Here is a 24,469-nt window from a genome sequence, read left to right as displayed (position 1 = left end):
CAGATGTTGGCCTATATGCTTCTGTGTGGCCATGCTTTCTCAATGCAGTTTCACAGCTGGGAGCCCTGAACATTGAGCTTCCAGGCAAATTCTAATCAAATTCTCCAGTGCATTGTATGGGCTTCATTCAGTTGTATTCACTCTTCAATGGTCTGATTGAGATGCTCTTGTTCCTCCTGGATTCAGGGGGTTTAGATCTTCCTCCTTTTCTTCTGTCCCTTGGGGGATCTAGGCATCTCCACCTCCATCACAGATGACTTCAGGCACAAGTGTTTTGTGCTCCTGCCCCTTTTCAGTGGGAGTCCACAGCTCCTCAGGAGATGTCTGCCACTAATCACCCATGTTCATGCCCAGCACCAACCACTGTTCAGATCCCTCCATGCCAGGTTCCCACTGCCCTTCTGCCGTCTCTGGTTTCCCAGTCTGAGTGGGGTGGCCTTGTCACAGGAACCCAGGCACCATTCGAATGCTAGGATCATCTGCAGCAATTTGGCACAAGGATACTAGGCTCATGGGGATGCATTTGGCACATGCAGCAAAGAAAAGTAGGCAGAAAACAGGCAGATCTTACAGTTCTAGTCTGGAAAGTGATGAGGCACCTCCTGCTCCTGTGTGTTATCCAGGCTGGAAGCAACTGAGTCAAATCAGCTTTGTAAAACTGATCCCAGGGACACTGCAGTGAAAGGAGGCACACACAGCAGATGATTACAGAGGGGGTGGAGAAAATTCTCCACAAGGCATGTCCTCCACCTCCCTCCTCCAAGGTAGCAGCCAGCAGTAGAGATTGGAGAACAGCAGAGACAGGGCTCCAGCTCCAGTGCAGCCCCTCCAACCTCAGTGGAAGCTGAAACGTGGTCCTCCCAAGATACTCCCCTTCGTATGTACAACATACTGGCTCCCTAATCTCTAATCCACTTTGCTGTTTATTGTGTTGAAGTCTTTCACTACCACGAAGAAAATGTACAAGGTTCTGTAATGTTGTCTAGTCTAGCCACTGTCAGAATAGTTATTAAATAATCCTGAAAGACTGTATGAGAACCATAAGTCATTCAAAATACTTAAAATGATCCAGAACATATTGATTTCCCCTGACAGAAAAATTAACATGATCTCTGACAAACTGAAATTGGAACTGGTTCAGGACTTGCCTGTCTGAGAGGTGAGGTGCAGATATATTGTGGGTAATAGGGTTGCCAGGACTTACCTTGACTTCGGTGGGGGGGATAATTCTCACGTGTCAAATGTGCCTGGTGTGATGACATCACCCAGAATTGATCATGCTGGGCACGTTGCACAGGGGATGCTCTAGCCAAAACCTAGAGCATTTCCAGTTCAACGTGCTCAGCATGACAACGTCACTTCAGGTGATGTCATTGCACAGGGCACATCACACAATGATGGAGCTCGTTCGGGCAGATCCCTCCAGTGGCTTACTCCATGTTGGGGGACCCCCCACCCCCCAATGAGAGCTTGGCAGCCCTAGTTGGTAGGAACCAAGAAGGCTGATTTATACAGTCAAATCAATCAGAGGGAAGGGAGGGAGGGTTATTTAAAACCAGCCCTCCCCTCCTTATCAGGCTTTTGCCATGGAACCTACCTGCCCTTTCCACCCTTCAAAGAAGCAATTTGGGATTAACGTCCCTTCTTACCCATCTAGATCTAGGCAAAAGAACAAAAATTTAAAAATTGGCTAGGAGAAGGACCCATTTTCACCTTCTTCATTTGTTCTTAGAAAGGTAGGCATTTGGACATGAGGATGATGGTTGGCAGGGCTCATTTGGGTCATGACCCATCTATTGGGTGCCCCTAGGCAATCTTTTAGGGTGCTAGAGCTGGAAGACCTCCAATCAGCCCTGATACTATCCCACCCACCCACAATACCGGAAGGGTTGGCAATGTCATTTATTGCCCAAACTGCTAGAAATCCTTCGGTTAGCCTTAGTTAAATACTGGAAGTTTTAGTATCCTTTATGAATGGGAAGAAATATCCAAGCTAGCCATTGTTGCCCAGACCTTGATGCCAAAGAAGGGAACTCCTCAATGCTGGGCATCATCATTTGAACTCTTAAGCAGATCAACATGGCAGGAGGGGTATTAATGATTAGGGCATGCAAGAAAATTACAGCATAGGAGTATTGTTAGGTACAGAATATAGTCATGGTAGAATTGTCCAAATGCTAACTCTTTATGAAGCCTTTTATGACAGCAACATGATGAAGGATCTGGGGAATTTAACATGATGTAGGACTAGGATCTGGGAGACTCAAGTTTTAATCCCCACTATGTCAAGGAAGCTTGCTGGGTGACCTTGCATCAATCACATGCTCTCAGCCTAGCCTACGTCACAAAGGTTGTTGTGAGGACAAAAGTGGAGGAAAGGACAATGTTGGTCCCCACTGGATAGGAAAACAGGATATAAATGTCTAAATAAAAAAATGGATTTTTAGGAAGCCTCTGCTAAAGGGTTGGGCAGATTTAACTAGTTAGTCACATGAGTCAACCATGTAACATCCAACAAAGATTAAGTGAAGAATTAGAGTTTGAAGAACAGAAGAGATAGATTAGAATAAAATAGCATCATTTTCTGTGGAGAAAAGGGAAGGCAGTGCCCTCTAACAGTGCCAGTCTGCACCATGTATATTAAAATACTTGGGTGCTGTTAGCAGATGTTGTTCCCATCATGGTTTAGATGTTGCCACCAAATGTTCAGTGTGCTTCTCTACATACTGTCATAAGTCAGCTAAAACATGTGTAAACATATGCTGTGTCACTCGTTAAAGAGAAGGGTATAATTACACTTTTAAATGTGGCAAAGCATTCTGAAAGTAGTGTATAATTTTCCAGAGCAGGAGTCTTTATGAAACATATCTTTGCCTGAGTGTTTATACAGCCTGACATCTTCAGGTTTGTTCAGATCAAGAGCCCCACTGTGAACGAACAGGCTTCAAACAAAGGAGGCAATTTGTTCTTTAGGTGCCATTTCAATGAAGCATGGGGAGGGAAGATAGCAGGGAGCAAAGGAGAAAAAGGCACACCAATAGTTCTCCACACAATTAAGAAATTTACCAAATCCAGGGTAATTACAAGAGGAATAAATGTTTAGAATATCCATTTTTTAAAATCAAAATGCTAGTTTTCGTTTTAGAAAATGATAACTACAGTTTATCACAGGATGAGGAAATGGAAGAATTGCTTTAGAACTTTATTGCTATCTTGGGGAAAGTGTAACCATGTAGGCACAGCAATGGAAAGGAAGGTAAACACTCTGATGAACCATTTTGGAACAGTTCCTCCATATAATCAAAAATTTAAATTACCTCCTAGTCTGTCTCATGAGATTTGAAGGAGAAAGATTTTGAAGTTCCATGGAGAGGATACCTAGCCCATCAATAGCAGCTTCCAGGGTGAACAATATAGTATTCAGGTACAGACCTTACAGATGGGTTTGGAGCACTACCTGCTAGCTCTAATTCTGTAAGGAGCCATGATTTGTTTGTTACTTTTTGGAAGGCCTGATGTTAGTGTTTCCTGCTTTTCATGGTACACATACTTCAGAGAAGGGGCAGCATAGTGCATCTAGGTCAACAGCAGAAAAGATTCTCTTTAGAACAAGCAGCTATAGACTTTCCTTCCACTTCTTTCTCTTTTCAAGGTCTGGCCACCTCCTTTGTAGCTCAGTGCATTGGGCATGTTTACAGCATGTAATTCTCTATCTCAAGGCACCTCAAATGTTAGTGAATTGGCTATAGGCTGTGAGGCTATTGCGAACCATTTTGCAGATAAAATCTCATTGCTCCGCTGTAACCTCCCAATCACGTTTGATACAATATGTGAACTGGAGGCCCCTTGTCTGTCCGTGGATCCGGTCTTGGACCACTTCAGCCCTGCTCTCTCAGGAAGAGGTTGACAAGATCCTGGTGGCTGTGAAACCAACCACCTGCCCCCTTGATCCCTGCCCATCATGGCTGGTAAAAGCCAGTTGTGATGAAGTTGGGGCTCCCCTGCATGATATTGTTAACACATCCCTGTTATCAGGGATGTTCCCAGGGACTTTGAAGGAGGCAGTGCTTCACCCTCTTCTGAAAAAATCCATCTTTGGACCCAATGGTCCTTATTAACTACTGCCCAGTATCAAATTTACCGTTCCTGGGCAAGGTAGTGGAGAAGGCAATGGCAACGCAGCTCCAGGCCTTCTTGGAGGAAACTGACATCCTGGATCCCTTCCAGTCTGGCTTCCACCCTGTCCATGGGATGGAGATGGTGCTGGTCACTCTGGTTGATGATCTGCAGAGACATCTGGATTGTGGTGGATTGGCGCTGCTGATACTTTTAGATCTATCGACAAGGTTTTATATGGTTGACCATGAGTTGTTGGCCCACCGCCTCGCTGATGTGGGGATTCAGGGATTAGCCTTACAGTGATCGATTCCTTTCTCCATGGTCAGGGACAGAGGGTGTTTCTCTGGAGGGAATTGTCCCAGCGACACTCACTTGAATGTGGTTTTCCATAGGGGACAATCCTTTTCCCAATGCTATTTAATATCTATATGCACCCCCTTGCCCAGATGGTTCAGAGATATGGGCTGGGTTGTCACCAGTATGCTGATGACACCCAGCTCTATCTACCTATGGATGTCCAGACTCCGCCCCTGATGAACTGGGTGAGGCACTGCAAGCCATGGCTGGTTGGTTGCACCAGAGCCAACTGAAGTTAAATCCATCAAAGACGGAAATCCTGTGTCTGGATTGGGGGGAGGCAGGAAATGGGATCAAGCTCCCGCCTTTCGATAGTACTCAGTTAGTGCTGTCAACAGAGGTGAAGAGCTTGGGGATATTCCTAGATACCTTTTTATCTATGGAGGTCCAGGTTGCCACCATGGCAAGGGCCACCTTTCTCCATCTGAGGCGGGCCCAACAGTTGGCCCCCTACCTTACCCCCCGTGATCTAGCTACAGTGATTCATGCAATGGTCACCTCCAGATTGGACTGCTGTAACTCTCTGGATGGGGCTACCCTTGATTCAGCTCCGAAACTCCAGTGGAAACTCCAGCAGAACATGGCAGTGTGAATGGATAATCCCATCACTGTCTCTCTTCCTCCCGTGACCCATCTGTACCCCATCTCTGTCAATATACTATTTCATTACCCCATTGTAGTGTCATTTCAGTCTTTCCTGGGAATGTCAAAACCAAATTGTCACCTAGCTGTCCTTCCTGAGTCGTCATACAGAATTAATTTGTTTAATGATGATGATGGTCAGTCTGCTTCAGACTTAAATAAATTAGCTTTCAGAAGACTGAAAGGGGGGAATGAAGGGGGATCCCTGAATAATTAATGAATACCCCTATAATAATGAATAAAAGTATACTTCTGCCTTTAAAATTACGATGTTTGAAGCAACTGTCCATTAGAGGCCAGTGGGTGAGGATTCAAGGTTGTAAAGTAGATAACAAAAGGACCTCTGCCTCTTTGAGAAGCTTCTTGCAAGAACTGATAATGCATGGAGACAGAAGGTAGAAGGAGAACAAGGGGGTGGGGAATGTTGAGTTAGATAAACCTGGGGGCCTGCCTGCTTGTTTTGGGTGTGAATAAAAATGGTCTGAATGAAAATAACTTTAACTTAGTCATATTGGGCCTATGGCTGACTAAGTTCTGCCTTGATATCCAAGTAAAATTCATTTTAACACAGTGATGAGTGCGGACCTCGTTATTTCTCTGCTTCAGTGTCTTCATATAATCTTGATCAGCACATGAAGCAATTTATGTACAAAAGCTCACAATGCCCAGCTGCTTCATGTTTTCCTCTGGGTCTGAGGTTTAAAGCATTGCCTATGAGATCTTTGTAATGAATGTCAATAAATCAAAAGTAGGTTTGCAACTTATAGATGTTGCAACACTTGAACAACATATTCAAGATTGGTACAGCACAGACATTGTCTGCAGTTTTTGATGCAATAATTTATAGCAAGAGATGACACTTATCAGACTGTAAAACAAGATATTGCAAGAGTGCTAATGTTTTAAGTAAAAAAAAAATGTTTTTCTGCACCCCCTTTATACAGTTTATATGTCCGCTACCTGGCATTACATCTTAAGACACACATGGCCCAGCCTGACAAGGTCTTATTTATGTCAAATCCGGCCCTCATAACAAATGAGTTCGACACCCCTGGGCTAGCCTATTCCATTCTTTACACCTACAAAAGAGACAGTGAAAATTAGAATATTTTCAATGAAGTCAATGGGACATCTCTGGAAGATCATACCACCTAACTCCTTTCTCATCAGAGCAACACTAGGTGACAGAATTCTAACAAAAGCCTGATCAACACTTGCAACAGAAACAGATGATAATGAGGAAACAGGATGGTGAGACTACAGAATGGACTGTACTACATCAGGCTGTTATTGGTTTCTTCAAGCTCCCCCTGTGCTAATATTTCTTTGAAAGTTGGAAACTAGAAGAACATGGAAAGTTCTGAGCTTGAATCTTTCTCTAATGTACTCTTTTTTATTATTCACAGGGAGTTTTTACATGGAGGTGTCTTAAAAATGTGACTCTCCCCACCTGTAGTCTAATAAATTGTATTACCTCAGGATTCTACCCTCTATTTTGGTATAATATATAGACACTGAAGTTAATCACAGCACATAACTAGAGGTATTTTAGACCCAGTTGGGGAATGCTGATCTTATATATTAAGATATAAGGTATAATTCTGTACTCAGGTATACAGAACATGTGAGCAATACACAATGGCTACACTCAAGGCCTATAGTAAAGTGTAGATGGCATTTAACTCACAAGTGTCTTCAGAGCTTTTACAAATACTCTAATTCTGTTTTCTAGACAAAAAAAATCTACTTGCAAATCCACTGGTATAAATAGACAAGGCACCCCACACAGGTAAACCAAAGAAGGAGAAGGGTTCCTAAGCACAGTAAGTATATCATGCCCAACCTGGGAGTAGTGTTTCCTCTAAGCTGAGTTAGTGTGAGCTAGCTCACAGATTTTTAGCATTCAGCTCACACATTTTTGTCTCAACTTAGGAAAAATGGCCCCAGAGCACAATAATTTATGCAGTAGCTCACAACCAATGCCAGTAGCTCACAAAGTGGAATTTCTGCTCAAAGACTCTGCAGCTTAGAGGGAACATTGCCTGGGAGTATTCTTGTTCATCAGAACCTTGGCATAGAGCATGACAATGTGACAAAGTCACAAAAACTATATCCTTCTATCTGACTACAAAGTGTAGCAAATTTTTTTCAAATGAATAGAAATACATGGTCATGAATACAAATGACTAGACATGCATTTCTGGTTATGCCTCTATCATCCTGACCATTCTAAAATTTAAGGCTAATATATTAAATTATTCTAAGCCTATAATATATAGATATAGTTACCTACTCCTAGCAGAGGTTTGGTAATTCAAGGTAATACCAGTAGATTTTCAACCAGGTCATCCTAGATGCTTGACTAGACCCATCCAAACATCTACCTTTTATTCATTTTGCCTTACTAGGATTGGGAATAGAAGTATTAACATTATTTCAGTTTGTACTGGCATCGTGTCATTTCCCCTAGGGTACAAAAATGCATGTACTTACTACATCCCTACTGGTACTTTGTCTTTTCTGAAATGGCTTGATTTAGTTCCTCAAGGTTGGTATGTTCTGCCAAAATGAGTTTTCACGCTTCTCAGGATTGTTTATATCAGCTTGGTTGCCAGGCTTTCTCATGGCTTTTTCTATACTCAACATACCTGTTAAATCTGGGGGTCTTCAGATACCTATTCTATGTGAAAATCTCTAGGCATATCTCCCTTCAATACTGTTCTGTTCTCCATAGTCCAGTTCCAAGTGTCAGCAATCAAGGGACACAAGATGGGCTTCACAGGATCTCCTGTGCAGGTAACAGCTCCCCCAAAGAGCTCTTAGTGGCTACTTGTCTGCTGAAGCACTCTTTCAATCAGTTGATAGAATATAAACATAGCAAGCTGGTTTTCACCAGTGTGTAAAGTCCACTGAGGTCCATAAACTTTTTGTTCCAAGAAACACACTGGGAGGTATCTTAGCTGATTTTAACATCTCAAACCAAAGATGACCTTAATTTCAAACTACTTTGGTTGTAACATCATTTAGAATGCACTTGAAATTTTTTAAAAACTTACATTCTTTAATTTAAATCAATCATATTTCTTCCTCCTGCAATTTCAGCTGAACACATTTTTCATGATCCAGTACGCATTAAATTATTTATTCCAGCAAAGTATATCACCTTGAGTTCTATAAAAGAATAGGTGGGATATAAAAGTGTATCATTCATTCATTCATTCATTCATTTATTTCTATTTGAATCCCGCCCTCCCCACAAACAAGCTCAGGGCAACTAACAGCATATTAACATCATAAAATACAATAATCTATTATAAAACAATAGTAGTATAAAACATTAAGAAATTATTAAAAACATAATATATAAAATTAACTTCTTTGGTGCTATATCTGCTGATATGTAATGTATAAGATAAATAGATAGATGGACAGTGTCCCATAGTTCTTTGTGGTTTCTCATAGTTTCCAGATATGCTGATGGCCTAGGTTGATGTCTCACAAAAGTGCAATGATTGTAATATAAATATACCTGGCTTCTAGGTGGTTGGCAGCACTCTCCCCTTAGTTCTTAAAAGCATGTTGGAATAATGTTGGTTTACAGGCCTTATAGAACTGGGCAAGATCTTGTAAGGCTCTGTCGTCATTTGGGAGGTTATTCCATAATGTTGGTGCTGCCATCGAGAAGGCCCTGGCCCTGGTCAAACTTAGTTTAGCCTCCTTTGGCCCAGGGATTGACAAAAGATTTAGGGCCCCTGAATGCAGTGCTCTCTGGGGTATATGCAGGGAAGGCGGTCTCGCAGGTAGGCAGGTCCCAAACCACATAGAGCTTTAAAGGTTAGTACCAGCATCTTAAATTGGATCTGGTATGCTACTGGCAGCCAGTGCAGCGCTTTCAGCACAGATTGGATGTGCTCATGTATAGAAAGTCCCATCAATAACCTGGCTGCAGCGTTCTGGCAGCTGCAGCTTCCGAAGCTGAGACAAGGGCAGCTAGGGTTGCCAAATCCAATTAAAGAAAAATCTGGGGACTTTGGGGGCGAAGCCAGGAGACTTTGGGGGCGGAGCCAGGAGACTTTGGGGGTGGAGCCAGGAACAAGGGTGTGACAAGCATAATTGAACTCCAAGGGAGTTCTGGCCATACATTTAAAGGGACAGCACACCTTTTTAAATGCCTTTCTTCCATAGGAAATAATTAAGGATAGGGGCACCATTTTTGGGGGCTCATAGAATTGGACCCTCTGGTCCAATCGTTTTGAAACTTGGGGGGTATTTTGGGGAGAGGCACTAGATGCTATACTAAAAATTTGCTGCCTCTACCTCAAAAAATAGCCCCCCCAGAGCCCCCAACACCCATGGATCAATTCCCTATTATTCCCTATGGGAATCATTCTCCATAGGGAATAATAGAGTGCCCAGTAGACATTTCCCTCCCCCCATGCTTTCTAAAGGGGGGGAGGGCCTCCAAACCAGGGAATCTGCTGCCCCCTCCCTCTCTCTCACACACAAATACTTACTAGATCTTCTTCCTGCAGAACTTTACTTGCTGTGAAAACAAAAGCAAAAGAAAGGGAGGGGCCGTTCTCCGTGGAAACTATTACTGACCCTTTCCAATTAAGCCCTTCCTGTTTCCTGCGCAGCCTTAAAGGCACACATTTTACAAACGGATCAGTTTGCAGGTTTCTAAACCTGCAGGAGCTCTACAACTACATGATGACTATGGGGGTGGGTCCCCCCCCTGATGACTATGGGGGTGGGTCCCCCCCACTGGCCAGTTGGCTGGGGGCAGGGAGAAGCCTGTAAAAATGGGGGATCCCCAGCTGGGACCTGGGGACTGGGAAGCCTATACGCATGTTCTTTTCTCTCACTGGCCCAGAGCGAGTGGCACCAAAATTTGGGCTGTTTCTCTCTCCCCCCCCCCGCTTCTGGATTTTTGGAGAGCGGGGGAGGAGGCTGCAAATTTGGGGGTCCCCCGCCAGGGCAGGGGGGTTGGGAAGCCTAAAGGCAGCCCCATATAGAGGTCATTACAGTAGTCAATTCTCAAGGTGACTATTGCATGGATCACTGTCGCTAAATCATGGCGCTCGAGGAAAGAGGCCAGCTGCCTTACCTGCCAAAGACAGGAAAAGGCAGATTTGGCAGTGGCTGCTATCTGGGCCTCCATTGATAAGGAGGTTCCAGCAGCACTCCCAGGCTCTTGACTTTTTGCTCTGGTACCAGTGGTGCCCCATCAAAAGCAGGCAAAGGGGTCTCCCTTCCTAGGTAGCCACAATTCAGATAAAGGACCTCCATCTTTGTCAGATTTAACTTTAATCGACTCGGCCTGAGCTACCGTGCCACAGCTTGTAATGTCAGGTCCAGACTTTTTGGGGTTTATCAATAGATAGAGCTGGGTGTTATCTGCATATTGATCACATCCCAGCCCATACCTCTGGACAATCTGGACAAGGGGGCGCATATAAATGCTAAACAACATCAGGGAAAGCACCACCCCTTGAGGCACACCACATATAAGTGGGTGTCTCTGGGATGATGTCTTCCCAATCACCACCTTTTGTCCCCGGCCTTGGAGAAAAGAAGTAAGTCATTGCAAAGCATAACATTCAAATGAATGAAACTATGTTAACAGAAATTGGGTTCCTGGGGGAAGGGTTCACCTCTTTAGAGCTGTCAAGCACTCTCTCCTTCTTCTTTGTTCTGCTGGTTCAGGAGAAACCTGTAGCAACTGATGCTCTGTGTCATTTCTTTCTTCTCTTGACAGAATGAGCAGCCTGGCTGTGACTGGAAAGCACTTTTGCTTCCTCATGCTTCGCTTACTGGGTCTACTTCTTGACCCAGCTGTTCAGGCAGGTATTCCACAAGTACAAGACCCAATTCTTCCATTTCCTCCGCAAAGGAGGAGGAGGCAGCTGGCTAGCCCATGACAGTCATGGAAGTTAGTCTGAAACCCTCTGTACTTCTGGATTTCACTTACAGCTCAATGATGGAATCACTGGAAGGAAGAATTACAGCCGCATACACACTTGACCATAAAAGCAGAGGACAAAGCTAGGAAATATAAGCTTTTATTTTGCCTGTTGGGGGACTGAGGCAGAGAATTGTGCTGCGCTCTCAAAGTAAGCAAGGATTCCAGTCCCTCAGCAGCGCTAACAACCTTAGATACTTAATGATCACCTAAGAGAAATAAAACTATTGAGAGGCATAGATTTTTCTTCAGCTGCAAGTCAAAAGTGAAACTATGGATTTTTAAATTACTGCCTTAAGAATACTAGAATACATGTAACTTTGGAGACTAAACTGGTTCTTTGATTAGGGATCTGGAAACATCCTACATAAGAAACTAGTTAGGGAAGCTGATCTCACACTAGAACGATGTCTTGCGAAGGGAAGGACAGCATAGGCCTCTACAGAAAAAGTGAGGGCTCTGGGGCGTACTGCAGCCTCTGAAAAACGTGCAGTGAGACTGCCAATGAAGAAAGAAAGTATTCATTTAGCATACCCACTGGGAGATGTATTTGTTGTGGGAGAGTTCATAAAAAAAGAAGAAAGGCCAGAACTGCAAGGAATGTGGCAAATGGAATCATTTTAGCAACATGTGCAAATGAAAAAAAAAAAACTCCAACCAAGCAGACAAGACTGGTAGAGGAAAGAGAAGGGACATCAGATGGTAGTGATGCATCATGGCCATTACTCTGAAGGAGACGTGGTTGGAATAAACATAGCTTTCTTTATTCAGTACAGCATAGTAACGGCTAAACTCTAAGACTGGCAAACTGGGCCAAAAGGGCCAATAGGTCATAGTATCATTAGTCCACATACACAACAAAAGCTGATGATAGTGGTCTTTAGTTTGTCCGAGGAGGGCAGGGACAGCTGGCATACCTGGGTTGATGATGGAGTGCAGCTCCTCGACTCTGGCGGCCATGTGGCGTCGACCATGTTGTTGCTGTGTCGTGTCCCCTGACATGGAGCAGCTCATTTTGGACTGGGAGATCCATGCCAGGTGGCAAGTCTTCCTGCACTAGTGGCAGGTAGCATCCCTAAACTTGCACGATCAATGCTCGTGATCTTCCCTGCAACTGGCACAGGGCCAGGGAGTCAAGGTCTCCTGTGCACATGGAGGTTAGTGTCTTGGGGCCATGTGGTGCAGCTTGAGAGCGTCATCGCCATCCGAGTCCTTGGATGCCAATTTGGGAAGCTGGTGAGCATGGGCTTCAGAACGGTGGCTTTTGTCCTTACCCGCCGCTTTGGCTGCAGTGGCGATCTTGAGGGCCTTTTCAAGTGTTAGGTCGTCCATCTCAGCAATCTTCCTGCAGGCCTTCTTATTGCGGAGGCCATGCGTGAACTTTTCAAGCAGGGCCTCTTCCAGTCGTGCTGTGAACTCCACTTTCACCCCGAGTTTGTGCAAGTAAGCAACGTAGTCAGCTGCTGACTCACTCGACTGCTGATGACTGTTGAGGAATTGAAACTGTTGAGTCATGTGGGTCAACTGGGGAGCAAAGTGGCTGGTCAGTGCCACAATGATCCACTTGAAGGAGGATTATTCAAGCCTAGCGTCAGGGAGGTGATGCTGCAGATACTCAGCAAAACGGCCTTTTTCATCTCCTGGTCCTCATCCCAGTTGCCAATCTTCTGGGCCACAAGGTAATATTTGAGTCTCTTGACCCACGATTCCAATAGCTTGGCATGGGCTGCGTTGAACTCGGCCCATCCCAAGCATTCCTAGAGTGGTAGCCATGTTGTCCAGTGTGGTGATATGATGCATGAGGCTGTCAGTGCAGGAGCAGCGATGCACGGTGCCAGGTTCCAGGGCTCGCTCAGCAGGATCCCATCCTCGTTACCACTATAATATAGTGGGTTCAACGCATGAAGGAGATGCAGTTGTAGTGAACATAGCTCTCTTTATTCAGTACAGCATAGTAACGGCTAAACACTAAGACTGGCGAACTGGGCCAACGGGGCCAACTATAGACAGTTCAGAGTTTCCACGCTAGGATGCCATTAGATCATTTAAACCAGTAGGGGGCCTGTGATTGGACAGGGCAGCAGGGAATTGGATCCTAGTTCCCCTTGTTCCTGAGTTCCCAAGCTTAGTCCTAAAGGCTCCAATGAACCAGGCAAGAACATAGGTCATAGTATTATTAGTCCACATATACAACAGAAGCTGAGCAGGATCATGACCAGAAGCTACTGACTTTTCTTCAGAGATACAGAGACAAAAATATTAAGCTGAATGCTGAGAAAATGAAACTAAAACTTCATGAAGTAACATATGTAGAACACGTCCTCACAGAAGAATGACTAAAAATAGACCCTTGTGAGACTGAGGATGTCTGAAATATGCTAGCCCCTGAAAATATGAAATTAATACAGTGCACTATTGGAATGACATTTTTTTAGCCAAATTCTGTCCCAACAGTCACAGAACCCATGAGACAACTTACTAAGGAGGATGTGAGGATGTAGATTCAGTTGAGTAACCATGAAGCAGCAGAACAAAGTTTAAGTCCAGTGGCATCTTTAAGACCAACAAAGTTTTATTCTGGGGAATGCCTGGGAAGGATTAAATGGCTGCCAGCTTTGGGGGGGTGGGTGGAGCAAAACCAAGAGATTTAATGGTTCACAGCCATTTAAACCTTATAGCTGAACAGTCTGCCAGCCAGCTGTCAGGTTTAAATGGTTTGCCTTGCAGCCATTTTAACCTATTGGTTTGGATTCCCCCTGCTTCAAAGGAGGGAGTGAAACCAAGGTGTTTAATGGCTCATAGCCATTTAAACCTAGCGACTTTCTGAGTTTAAATGGCTCACACCCATTCAACCCTTTGGTTTCGCTTCCCATCCCCTTCAAAGGTGAGGAAGCAAAATTGAAGGTTTAAATGACTGCTAGTCAGCCATTTAAATTTAACAGCCGACTGGTGGACATGGGGCTGCTCAGCTGTCAGGTTTAAATGGCTGACCCCAAACAACTGAACCAGCCACATGTTTTGGAAATGTTCAGGGAAGTTGCCTTCCATGAACATCAGTTTGCAAACTCTGAACCAGCCTAAGTTTGGGCCAAATTTGGGTTTGTGAACCATTTCATTCCCATCCCTAATTATGAGGCCACACCCTCTGATGTCACCATTCTTTCACACAGGACTTTTTGTAGAAAAAGTCCAGCAGGAATTTATTTGCATATTAGGCCAAACTCCCCTGATGCCAAGACAGCCCACTCAGAAAAAGCCCTGTTTTCAACTCAAAGATGAGCTGAGTATAAAAGATGGAACAATTTTTCCGGGGCACAGAGCAGTTTTATCAGCTTCCTTATGTAAGGGTCTCATTAAAAAAAAAAAAACTGATGCTTCTCACTAGTGGACTGAAAGGTGTTTTAGAAGGGCAAAGGAGTGCGTTTATTGGTCAAGCATGAATTCACAACTATGATATCTGATAGCAAGATGGAATATTAGTTGATTCTGTGACAATCAATAACAGAAGGAGACTTCCCTGCCTCCTGAGATGCCCATCAGACCATGGGAAAATGTTGAAATTGGTTTATTAACTTTTAGAGACAAACAGTACTTAGTCACTATAGATTATTATTCCTCCTTTTTTCCCCCTTGTCAAGCACTAAGAGTAAAATTGTTATTGTTAAACTGAAGGTTCACTTTGCAAGGTATGACATTCCAGCTATAGTATTTTCTGATAATGGACCTCAGTTCCCATCAGAAGACTTTAAATCAAGGGTGTCAAACATGTGGCCTTGAAGCTGAATCAGGCCCACAAAAGGCTCCTATCAGGCCTGCGAGCAACTCACTGTTGTCTGCTTCCTTCTCCTTCTCTTGTTTCCTTCTGCATCACAACTTGCTCAATCACACAGAGCAAAGCTCCTTCCTTGGGGAGAAAGTGGGGGAAGGAGAGCCTAGGGGCACCATGGGGCGCTCCCTCTCCACGCAGTCGCCTCCCCCTGCAGCCGGCACCCTCCGCCGCCTCCCCACACCTTCTGCCACCTCCTCGCCACCTTCTGCCGCTTCTCCACCACTTCCTGCCACCTCCCCGCCACCTTCTGCTGCCTCCCCGCCACTTTCTGCTGCCTTCTGCCGCCAACTTCCACCACCTCCCTGCCATCTCGCCACTTGCTGCCGCCTTCCGCCACCTCCCTGCCACCTTCTGCAGCCTACCTGTGGCCACTGCCACCTTCTGCTGCTTTCCCATGGCTGCCGTTGCCTTCCGCCACCTACTAGCAGCTGCTGCCCCACGTCTGCCTTCGCCCGCCTCCCTTCCCGCACCCAAAGACACTTCCCGGGGCCATACGTGACTCTCACCCCAGCCCCCCCACACTTCAAAGGGAGCCAGCTGGCTCCCTTTGAAGCAGGGGAGCACCGGGGTGAGCACTTGCGTGTGTTGCGGACAGCCTGATGATGCGCACAGAAACAGATGGGGGCGGGGGAACAGCCATCGGCCTATGGGCGCCAGAACCCCTAACGCTGGGCCTGGTTAGTAGCACGGAGAGGCGGCCATCTGAACAGTCTCTTTGGATTTGATTGCCAGCTCCTAAGCAAAGTTTACCAGATTGGGGGTGGTTTTCAGGCAGCAGGGCAATTTGTTTTTTAGAGGGGTCTTGCTGGGTTGCCAGAATCTGGATAGCATCAGATCTTGGAAGCTAATCAGGTTAAGTCATTTGGTGTAGTGGTTAAGTGTGTTGACTCTTATCTGGGAGAACCAGGTTTGATTCCCCACTCCTCCACTTGCAGCTGCTGGAATGGCCTTGGGTCAGCCATGGCTCTGACAGAGCTGTCCTTGAAAGGGCAGCTTCTGGGAGAGCTTTCTCAGCCCCACCTACCTCATAGGGTGTCTGTTGTGGGCAGCGGTGGGTGGGGAGAGGCTAAGGAGATTGTGACCACTGAAACAGAGTATAAAGCAGGATATAAATCCAATTCTTCTTTTTCAATGGGAGACCTCCTTTGAATACCAGGACTGGGAGGCGGGGGCAGGCTGTATTTAGGGGAGGGACGGTGGCTCAGTGGTAGAGCATCTTCTTGGTAAGACACTTCTCTGAATGTCCTCCATGCTCCAGTAGGGGTCACCAGAAAACACCATAACTTCCAGGCCTGCACATATGCAGGAATGTGCATGCAAACACAAATGCAACCCCCCCCCCCAATTCCAAGGGTTGCCCACTCTGGATTGGAAAATACCTGGAGCTTTTGGGGGTAGAGCCTGAGGAGGGTGGGGTTTGGAGAAGGGAGGGGCATCAGCTGGGCATAAAACCAAAGAGTCCACTTTCCAAAGCAGCTCTTTCCTCCAGGGGAACAAATCTCTAATTAGCAGTTAAATTTATAACAAAAGAAATATATATATAGTTCTTATATAGTGTACACAATAATGTAGTTAGAAACATAAGGCTTGAATATCAGTTCCGGCTGGCTTGGAGTCAGGGTATGTGGCCTAATATGCAAATGAGTTCCTGCTGGGTTCTCCCCCAAAAGCCCTGCATGAAACAATGGTGATGTTCAAATATTTTTTGATGCAGCATCAGCTAGCAGTAAAACACAGTGGCCACCCCTCCATTTGCTTCACAGTTGAGCAAATGTACTTTAACAATGCTCTGTCAGCCTTTCTGTGATTGTACAAGCAGTTACATTAAAATTCTTCCCTATATAGTTTGACCAGAACAGAGTCAACATTAGAAATACATCACAGAAAGAATCCAAGATTAATTTCAGGTACTGTTTTATCAAGATGTATATGGTCATTGATAAAAATGAGCCTGAAGGACTGAAATGGGGGGTGGGGAGGGATTTTCAAGCCATTCTCCAGCATGGCTGGTATTGAAGAAGAAAAGAAAAAGAAATTGGATTTATATTCTGCCCTGCACTCAGATTGTAAATCTCAGCATCTTGCAATCTCCTTTTTTCTTCCTCTCCTCACAACAGACACGCTGTGAAGTAGATGGGACTGAGAGAGCTCTGAAACAACTGCTCTCTCTCTCTCTGAACTCTTTCAAGAACTGCGACTGGCCCAAGGTCACACAAGCAGCTGCATGTGGAGGGGTGCGAAATGAAACCCAGTTCTGCCAGATTAAAGTCCTCACACTCAATCATTATACTGAACTGGTTCTCAAACTTGGGAACTGTTATTCCAGGGTACAAGACAATAAAGCAAGCACACATTGTCCCATTGGTGTAGATCGGGCTCTCCAGTCTTTAGGGTTGCCAATCCCCAGTTGGGGGCAGGGGATCCCCTGGTTTGGAGAACCTCCCTCCGCTTCAGAGTCATCAGAAAGTGGGGGAGGGGGAGGGAAATGTCTGTTGGGCACTCATTCCCTATGAGTATAATGGAGAATTGATCCACAGGTATCTGGTGCTTTGGGAGGATTATTTTTTGAGGCACTAAGTTTGCAGCATAGCATCCAGTGCCTTTCCTCAAAACACCCCCCAAATTTTAAAAAAAAATTGGACTAGGGCAGGGTTTCCCAAACTACGTACCCCCCCCCCCAATGGCCTGGTTATTTTTGCACTTCTCCTTCGTGGCCCACTAAAATTTGGGAGTGAAGCCTGGAGACTTTGGAGGTGGAGCCGGGACACAGAAAATGATGTCATTTTCTGTGGTGTCACTTCCAGGTCAAGGGTCAAGTGATGTCACTTCCGTGGCACATTGAACCAAAACCCCGCCTCTTCCTGTGATATCACTTCCAAACTGCCAACAGGGGGATGGGAGTAAGACTACATTCCTATTGGTAAGTGGTCTCTTCCTGCCTCCCCTAGCAGCCCACCGACTGAAATGAGGCTTCTTTGGGCCACAAGCACTGCTGGCTCCATGTACTCACCACCAATGAGCATGGCAAAGCATGGCATCTCTTGGGTGCTGTAGGCAGAGTTGCTCTTTCCCCCCTCCCACCCTGAGCTGCCAATTCTCTGCTGTCCTCAATGGCCCTGTCAGTTTCCCACCCTTCCTCCTCTAGCTACAATCCCACGGCCTATCTGGGCCATGAAAACCACCAATTCCGCACTCTCCTTCATGGTCTCCCACCCTTCCTCCTCCTGCTGCAACCCTGAAGCCTCTTTGGCCCATTGATGCCTCTGGAGAAGGGTTGAGGCCAAGCAGGAAGACAAACAGGCTCTAGGGGGCCACCAATCTATCCTATAAGCCCATAAGAAAGAATGGAGTCCATTCTGTCGTATGACCCCATAAGAAAGAATGGAGTCCAGTCTATCCTATGAGCCCATAAGAAAGAATGGAGTTCATTCTGCCCAATGAGCCATAAGAAAGAATGGACTCCAGTCTGTCCTATGAGCCCATAAGGTAGAACGGAGGGATTGTGCCACCTCTGTGGTGTGACGACAGAGAAGGGATTTAAATTTTAACCCTCTTCTTTGCCTTTGCACCGCAGAGGCAGCACGATCCTTCCCTTCTAACTTATGGGCTCACACTCAGCCCCTTTGCATGGAGGCCTTCCTGCAACCCCCCACCTTTGCCTCGCCAGGAAGCCCAGCAGGGCCAGATTCCCCAGTTTACAGGGAGGCCTTCCTGCAAATCTCGCCCCCCCCAGACACAGGCATCTCTCTGCTGGGCAGGGAAGCCCAGCAGGGCCAGATCCCACAGTTCACAGGGAGGTCTTCTCTTGAGGAGACCTTCCTGCAAAAAAAAAAAATCACCTCTCTGCCGCACCGGGAAGCTCACTGGGGCCATTTCCCCCAGTTTACAGGGAAGCCTTCTCTTAAGGAGACCTTTCTGCAGAAAAAAAAAAAAAAAACCCGCCCACCTCTCTGCCATGCCTGGAAGCCCGAAGAGGCCAGATTCCCCAGTTTACAGGGAGGCCACTTCTTGAGGAGACCTTCCTGCAAATACATACACACCACCGCCCACCTCTCTACCACGGCGGGAAGCCCAGCGGGGCCATATCCCCCAGTTTACAGGGAAGCCTTCTCTTGAGGAGGTCTTCCTGCAACCCCCCCCCCCCCCACACACACACACCTCTCTGCCACACCGGGAAGCCCAGCAGGGTGAGATTCCCCCAGTTTAGAGGGAGGCCTTCTCTTGAGGAGACCTTCCTGCAAACACCCCTCGCCCACCTCTCTGCTGCGCTGGGAAGCCCAGAAGGGCCAGATCCCCCAGTTTACAGGGAGGCCATCTGTAATGTATTGGCTGAAACACGCGCCCACGCGCAGAGGCGGCTGGGTATCCCAGGCATCTCTAGCGCGGGGCGCGGAATCCCCGCCTACTACATCCACGGCGGGAAGTTTAACAGGCCAGGATTGGCCTGACCTGTACAGGAGGCTGAACCGGGTAAATGTACATAAGCGGGGCCCGGCCCGCGTGTTCCCTCTCTTGCAACGTGCTCCTAATAAACTATGTTGCCCTACTCTCGTCTCCGCTTCGAGTACGTTACACTGGCGACGAAGGTGGGATCCTAGCCTCATCGGCTACAATCGGAGACCTTGGGCAACGAACGACCGGCCACGACCGCCGCCGCCACCATGGCCAACCAGAGCGGGAACACCGGGTACATCGAGCCCTTCGACCCTGCAAATCCAGAGGGCTGGGAGTCCTACTCGGAACGGGTCAAGTTCTACCTCCGGGCCAACAAGATCACCGACGCCGGATCAAAGAGGGATGTTCTCCTGAGCGTCTGCGGGCCAGCCACGTTCGAGATCGCCAAGGGTCTCTCGGCTCCCGCCTGCCTCGCGGAGAAATCCTACGAGGAGATCATCAGGCTCCTCACGGGCCATTTCTTGCCGCAGCCCTCACAGGTGGCCCGCAGATTCCTGTTCCACAAAAGGGACCAGACCGCTGGAGAATCAGCCGCGGACTACTTGGCGGCCCTCCGCAAACTCGCCGGGAACTGCAACTTCCCCCAGTTGGAGGAAACCCTGGCCGACCGATTCACGTGGGGCCTCCGCGACGAAAGGCTCCAGCAGAAGCTCTTCGCCAAAGAAGAGCTCACCCTCCAGGGCGCCTTCAGCGAGGCGGTCGCGTTCGAGAGGGCTGCCCGGACCTTTCCCCGGGTCAAGACCGAGACCGCCCACCACGAGGAGCTGGACCCCGAGCACCAGGACGAGGGGGAAGCCTTCCAGACGCGACGCGCCGCAGGACCAGCTGCCCGAGCTCCACAGCGCCCCCGAGCCAGCGAACGGCCGAACCAGCGAACTAACGAAAGGGCCAAATGCGCCAGCTGCGGCGACCCCCACGATCGGAGGGACTGCCAGTACCGGACCTGGGACTGCAGGAGCTGCGGGAAGACCGGCCACATCGCGCGAGCTTGCCGAGCCAAGCACAACCGCCCGCGACCGACCGTGCACCACGAGGCCACAGAGTCCCACTCAACAGCCTCCACCTCACTTCAGGTACTGAGTTTGCCCCTGACCACCCCCAACAAGATAAAGATGGCGGTCCTCATAGATGGGGCCCCCTGCGTCATGGAAGTGGACTCGGGCTCCTCCATCTCCATAATCGCGGAGGAGACCCTGAGAAGGCTGCGCCCCGGCCAGGGGCTGCAGCTGCGACCGGCAAATTTCATATTGCAGGACTTCCAGCAAAACCCGGTCCAAATAGCGGGGTGGGCACGGGTGCAGGTGGAACGGGGGGTCCTTCAGAGGCCCCCTAGACATCCTGGTGGTCAGGCGGCCGCTTACCACCCTCTTGGGTCTTGCATGGTTTGGCCCCTTGGGAATCCGAATAGAGGTGGCGCGCACGACCACCGCGGGAGGGTTCGGGGAGGTGTGCAGAGAGTTCCCCGACGTATTCGATGGGTCGCTGGGTAGTTACAAGGGCCCGGCCATCTCCCTACCGCTCGACCCGACGGTCAGACCGATCCGGCTCAAGGCAAGGAGGGTCCCCTTCGCCTTGAAGCCCAAGATCGAGGCAGAGTTGGACCGCCTAGTAGCACAAGGGGTCCTGGAGCCGGTCGATTACGCCATGTGGGAGACCCCCATAGTGACTCCGGTCAAACCCAATGGGGACGTGCGGATATGTGCAGATTACAAGTGCACAATTAACAAAGCGCTCCAAGACAACCCCTACCCAGTGCCGGTGGTGAGCCACGTCCTGGCTGCTCTAGCAGGGTCTAAGGTCTTTGGGAAGCTGGACCTGGCCCAGGCCTACCAACAGCTCCCAGTAGACACCAAGACGGCGGAAGCCCAGACCATAGTGACACACAGGGGGGCCTTCCGGGTGAAGAGGCTACAGTTCGGGGTAAGCGTCGCTCCGGGGATTTTTCAGAGTATAATGGACGCTCTCCTTAAAGGGATCCCCGGAGTGCAGCCGTTTTTCGACGACGTTTTAATCGCCGCCCCCGGCCCCGAAGAGTTCGGAAATCGCTTGAGAGAGGTGCTCCGCCGGTTCCAGACAGCGGGGCTCAAGGTCAAACGGGAAAAATGCTTGCTGGGGGTCCCACGGGTGGAGTTCCTGGGTTTCGCCGTAGACTCCGTGGGAATCCACCCAACAGAAGAAAAAACTCGAGCCATCCTGCAGGCCCCGGCTCCCACCTGCAAGGCGGAGCTCCAAAGCTTCTTGGGGGTGCTGAACTTTTATCATTCGTTCCTCCCCCACAAGGCAGCCCTCGCTGAACCCCTCCACAGGTTACTGGACAAAAAGGCCCCGTGGGTGTGGGGAAAAAGGCAAGCCGCCGCATTCCAGGCGGTCAAGGACATCCTAGTATCTAATGCGGTGCTCCACCATTTTGACTAGGGTCTCCCCGTCATCTTGGCGTGCGATGCGTCGCCCTACGGAGTGGGGGCAGTCCTGGGGCACCAACTCCCGGACGGGAGGGAGGTCCCAGTGGCATACTACTCCCGCACGCTGTCTCCAGCCGAGCGCAATTACGCGCAGATAGACAAAGAGGCACTGGCAATCGTGGTGGGGGTCCGCAAGTTCCACGAATATCTGTACGGGCGGAGGCTCACTATTGCCACTGACCACAAGCCTCTCCTAGGCCTGTTGGCCCCTGACCGGCAAACCCCCCAAATTCTCTCACAGCGCGTGTTGAGGTGGAACCAATTCCTCAACTCCTACACGTACACACTGGTGCACAGGGCAGGCAAGGCCATGGGCCACGCGGACGCGCTCAGCCGCTTGCCGCTCCCAGAAGTAGGCCCAGACCCCGCCCCCGCACACCAGGTCATGATGATAGAGAGCCTCCCGGAGCAGCCCCTCCACGCGGCGGAGGTCGCCAAGGCAACACAGAAACACAAAACACTGGCGAGGGTGCTCGACTGGGTGATGAGGGGCTGGCCGGAGGGGAACATGGGGGAAGAATTCAAACCATACACGACCAGGAGGGAGGAACTAGCCGCGCACAAGGGGTGCCTATTATGGGAAAGCAGGGTGGTGGTCCCGCCTCCGCTGCAAAAGCGAGTCCTGGAATCCCTACACGAGACCCATCCCGGCATAGTCCGAATGAAGGCGTTAGCCAGGAGCTACGTCTGGTGGCCGGGAATGGACGGGGAGATTGAGACGTGGGTGCGCAGGTGTCAAACGTGTCAGGAGTCAAGGCCTGAGCCCCCCAGCGCCCCCGCCACACGGTGGGAGTCCACCCGGAAGCCCTGGTCGAGGCTCCACATCGATTTTGCGGGGCCATTCCAGGGTCAAATCTTCATGATCATTGTGGACGCCTATTCCAAATGGCTGGAGGTCATTCCCGTAGGGTCCACCTCAGCGGCCGCCGCCATCAAAGCGCTGCGCAGGGTCTTGTGCACACACGGTATTCCGGATACCATAGTCTCAGATAACGGGACAGCATTCACAGCGGCGGACTTCCAAGGGTTCCTCAATAGATACCTGATTAAACACATTCGCTCCGCCCCCTTTCACCCGGCCACCAACGGCCAGGCGGAGCGGATGGTCCGCACAACCAAGGAAGCCTTAAGCCGCATCGTTCAGGGAGACTGGGACCACAGACTAGCTGCGTTCCTTTTCGATAACCGGGTCACCCCCAACCCGGCCACCGGGGTCAGTCCGGCCAAGCTCCTCATGGGGCGCAAACTCATAACACGGCTGGACCGACTACACCCCGACAGGACCGCTGACCCCAGCGGAAGTCCCGAGGTCCGGGACGCGGCAAGGGGGTTCTTCGCAGGCGACCCAGTTTATGCCCGGAACTACGCTAGGGGACCCGAATGGGTGGCGGGCAGAGTGTTACGAGTAACGGTGGTCCCGCCACTACGACATATCGACCGAGGGGGGCCAGGTCCTATGGCGGCACATCGACCAGCTACGCCGCCGGACGCTGCCCGAGGACCCGGCGGACATAGAGGAGGCGGAGCCAACCAGAGGCCGGCCAGACGACACGCCCCCAACGATAGCAGGGCCGCCGCCCGAAGTGCAGGGGCCCACCGAGCCCGACCGGCCCGAGGAACCAAACCCGCCGCCTCTGGCGGCACCACAACCCCCAGACGTGCCCGCCAGGGAAGCAGCGCCCCCCCCCACAGGACCTTCCCATACGGTCCACCAGGGAGAGCCGCCCGCCCGCGCATCTTAAAGACTATGTTCATTAACTAGGGGGGGAGGAGTGTAATGTATTGGCTGAAACACGCGCCCACGCGCAGAGGCGGCTGGGTATCCCAGGCATCTCTAGCGCGGGGCGCGGAATCCCCGCCTACTACATCCACGGCGGGAAGTTTAACAGGCCAGGATTGGCCTGACCTGTACAGGAGGCTGAACCAGGTAAATGTACATAAGCGGGGCCCGGCCCGCGTGTTCCCTCTCTTGCAACGTGCTCCTAATAAACTATGTTGCCCTACTCTCGTCTCCGCTTCGAGTACGTTACACCATCTCTTGAAGAGGGCTTCCTGCAACCCCCCCCCCCACACACACACACTTCTCTGCCGCGCTGGGAAGCCCAGCCGGGCTAAATCCCCAAATTTACAGGGAGGCCACCTCTTGAGAAGGCCTTCCTGCAAACTCCACACCTCGCTGGACCACCAGCAGCACAGGGAAGCCTAGCGGGCCGATGCCCAGTTTGCATGGAGGGCACAGCCTCTCCCCCCAAGCCTTTCTCACCCTGCACTTACCTTAACTTAGGGGAGAGCTCTGTGGGAGCCTGCACCCAACCATCCAATCCATATATAAGCAGCTGGACCAGCAATGGCAGCACTCTGACCTCATGCCTGAACAAGCCCCACCCTCTAAAGAAAGCCGGGGCTTCAGCCACTCCCTCACACAGATAGACTTGGTATTCGCTGTTGGGGAGTGCAAAGGGCAGCTCAGCCGGAAGAGGCTCCTGGGGCGGGGCTACCTAGGATTTCTTCTACGGACTGGTAAGAAATGCCCTAGGGACCGAGCCTGGGTCCCAGCCCACCAAATGGGAAATACCAGACTAGGGGTTCAAATTATTTGAGCCCTCAAACAAGGTGCCCCTATCCTCCATTATTTCCTATGGA

This window comes from Heteronotia binoei, chromosome 4 (assembly GCF_032191835.1).
Source record: "Heteronotia binoei isolate CCM8104 ecotype False Entrance Well chromosome 4, APGP_CSIRO_Hbin_v1, whole genome shotgun sequence".
Classification (NCBI taxonomy): Eukaryota; Metazoa; Chordata; class Lepidosauria; order Squamata; family Gekkonidae; genus Heteronotia; species Heteronotia binoei.
Note: the sequence above shows the minus strand (reverse complement) of the source record.